This window comes from Lissotriton vulgaris, chromosome 1_1 (genome assembly GCF_964263255.1).
Source record: "Lissotriton vulgaris chromosome 1_1, aLisVul1.2, whole genome shotgun sequence".
Lineage (NCBI taxonomy): Eukaryota > Metazoa > Chordata > Amphibia > Caudata > Salamandridae > Lissotriton > Lissotriton vulgaris.
Genome location: NC_141685.1, coordinates 144857300 through 144860590, shown reverse-complemented (window position 1 = coordinate 144860590; position 3291 = coordinate 144857300). Strand labels below are relative to the sequence as shown.

The 3291-nt window shown below is 40.0% G+C and overlaps 1 pseudogene; it reads right to left on the bottom strand.

Annotated features, from left to right (window-relative positions):
- Positions 1–1554: 1554 nt before the first annotated feature.
- Positions 1555–3087, bottom strand: LOC147737848 (uncharacterized; annotated as a pseudogene).
- Between the last annotated feature and the right edge of the window lie 204 nt (positions 3088–3291).

Genomic DNA, 3291 nt, shown 5'->3' with positions numbered 1-3291 from the left:
ACACATGTAATTAGACTTTACTAATAACAAATGTTATATTAGTGTTTACATTTTAAAAAGTTATAAAAACAATGAACTGTTTTCTTTTAGATATTTTTTATCATTAAATGACATTTATTTAGATTTCTTTAAACTAGTTTTACATATTTAATTTAGCAACATTTCCTATGAGGTTTTATTTTACGTCCCTACAGCCATTATTATTTATGGGTGTGTACTGCAGTTCGAGTGGATGGACATGTGTGATGTTGGACTTACTCCCGCTCTGAGCACAAGTACATTTACGATTGTTTTAGGTACATTATGGCTTAGTGACTTTAGAGTTGTGGTTTGTAAACAGCAATGGGCTTACTCTTTAGTGGGTGAGTGCCTGTCCTTCCCTAAACCCCTCCGTATATGCCTCCTTACTCCTGCCTTAACCCCCCCCCCCTTTATTCATAAGTATTTCCCATTTTACAGCCACACCCTCTATCCCTACCACATTTACTACTAAAAACTATACTAACGTGTACGGAAACTGTGAAGTAGGGTCAGACAACTCCACACAGAAAAAGATAGGAGAGGCAGAACGACCATACGTAGTTTGTGAATCGCATTTTGTAGTTCTTTAGTAGTACTAAAAAGGTACAACTCAGATTATCTGTGAGACTCTCTTAGATGTATCTGATGTGATTCTAAAGCTCATGAAACTGTCCTCAGCAGATGAAAAGCAGGTTCCATTTTTAGCAAAAAAGGACATGGAAAGAGGCAGCTTAAGTGGATCTTTGTAATACGTGGCCGTGTCCCCTTGGAACTGAAGTCATTAGGACTACTTAGGGTGGGGCCAGGAAGGGTTTACATATGGTTGGCCTTGTCTTTAGTGGCACAGAGACTGTAGAATGATGTGGTGGAATGTTGCTGAGATTAATGACCAGTCCTTCCATCACTTTTAGTTTTTTTTCAATAATCAGTCGCAAATTGCACAGGCATGGGCAGACGTTGGTCCCATAGAGACCTACAAGAAAGGGACTCCTGCTGCAGCTCCCTGGTGAGGCTCATTAAGGCTGGAAACAGTCTGAGGTTACTTGGATTCCGGATCCTTGGGGGCGTGACCTCAAAGTTCAGGATCCAATGGACTTTGTGGCTTGGAGCTATGGCTTATTAACACCCAGGGAGCAAAATACACTAAATGGAATGAGGCCACAAATAGCAACTAAGGAATTAGGTTAATTCACAATTTTCTATCCCTCGCTGTACGCTTTTCTCAGTAAAAGGTTTGTTGGACAATTTATAGAGTGAACGATAAATTGATTGATGTCTTTGTGGCTGCTCATGTAAAGGTTGTGTGATGCTGAAAGCTCCTCCTCAGAGTTTACAGTGAGAAGCTTTTACTCTCCCACATTGTCTCTGTCATTTAGAGAGTTTACTTTTATAAGTGAAGTTTTTGTCACACTGAGAGGACTGATAATTTATTTTCTCTCTGTGGATTTTCTCATGTTGAATCAAACTGAGTCTCCAGCAGATGCTTCCCTGGCATTTACTCCAATGACAAGGTTTTGCCCAGTGTGAGTTTTCTCATGTTGAGTGAGACCAGATTACTGACAAGCTTTTCCAGAATTCAGAGCACTGATAAGGTCTTTCTCCAGTGTGAGTTCTCTCACGTTTAGTGAGACTTTATTTCAATTGGAAACTTTTCCTGCATTCAGAGCACTGAAATGGGTTCTGCTCAGTATGGATTCTCTCATATTGAATTAAAATGGATTTCCCACTGAAGCTTTTTTGGCATTCAGAGCACTTCTAAGGTCGTTCTCCAATGTGAGTTCTTTCATGTCTAGGGAGACTTTGTTTCAATTTGAACTTTTTCTGACATTCAGAGCACTGATACAGTTTTAGTCCAGTGTGAGTTTTCTCATGACGAGTGAGATCACATTTGAGACTGAAGCTTTTCCAGCATTCAGAGCACTGATATGGTCTTTCTCCAGTGTGAATTGTTCCATGTCTAGTGAGACTTTGTTTCAATTTGAACCTTTTCTGGCATTTAGAGCACTGATATGGTTTTAGTCCAGTGTGAATACTTTCATGTTGAGTGAGATTTCCTTTATGACTGAAGCTTTTCCTTCATTCAGAGCACTGATACGGTTTTAGTCCAGTGTGAGTACTTTCATGTTGAGTGAGATTACCTTTCTGATTGAAGCTTTTCCAGCATTCAGAGCACTGATAAGGTCTTTCTCCAGTGTGAGTTCTTTCATGTCTAGTGAGACTTTGTTTCAATTTGAACCCTTTCCAGCATTCAGAGCACTGATACGGTTTTAGTCCAGTGTGAGTTCTTTCATGTTGAGTGAGATTACCTTTCTGACTGAAGCTTTTCCAGCATTCAGAGCACTTATTTGGTTTTAGTCCAGTGTGAGTTCTCTCATGGCGAGCGAGACCAGATTTCTGACTAAAGCTTTCCCTGCATTCAGAGCACTGAAAAGGTTTTTGCCCAGTGTGAGTTCTCTCATGTTGAATTAATTTGGTTCTCTCGCTGAAGCTTTTCTGGCATTCAGAGCACTGATACAGTTTTTGTCCAGTGTGAGTGCTCTCATGGTGAGTGAGAGTTATTTTCCGACTGAAGCTTTTCCAGCATTCAGAACACTGATACGGTTTATGCTCTGTGTGGATCCTTTCATGTAAAGTAAGGCTGGATTTCCGACTGAAGCTTTTCCAGCATTCAGAGCACTGATACGGTTTATGCTCTGTGTGGATCCTTTCATGTAAAGTAAGGCTGGATTTCTGACTGAAATTTTTACAGCATTCACAACACTGATACGGTTTGAGCTCAGTATGAGTTCCCTCGTGTTGAATGAGTTGGTCTTTTTGACTAAAGCACTTACAGCACTTAGTGCACAGATAAGGTTTTTGCCCAGTGTGGATTCTCTCATGTTGAATGAGATCGCTTTTCCGACTGAAGCCTTTCTGGCATTCAGGACACTGATACGGTTTTTGTCCAGTGTGAGTTCTCTTGTGTTTAGTGAGGTGGGATTGATAACTAAAGCTGTTCTCACATTCATTGCTCTTATTCGAGTAGTTTGTATCTCCAAGTTGGGGTTGTTCCTGGATACATGCCATCTTAAGACTGAATCTGATTCCAGAGTCTGTACTTGTTTATGTTAAAACTTAACATTAACTTCTAAACTACACTGCCGAAGCTCCTCTTCACATTTGTATTTAACTAATTATAGCTTTTATTTGGAGATCAATGGTCTTACCTTTGAAGTCAGCCTAGCTAACGTATAAACTTTTTATTAAGATGCCCCTCAAGGATTCATTTTC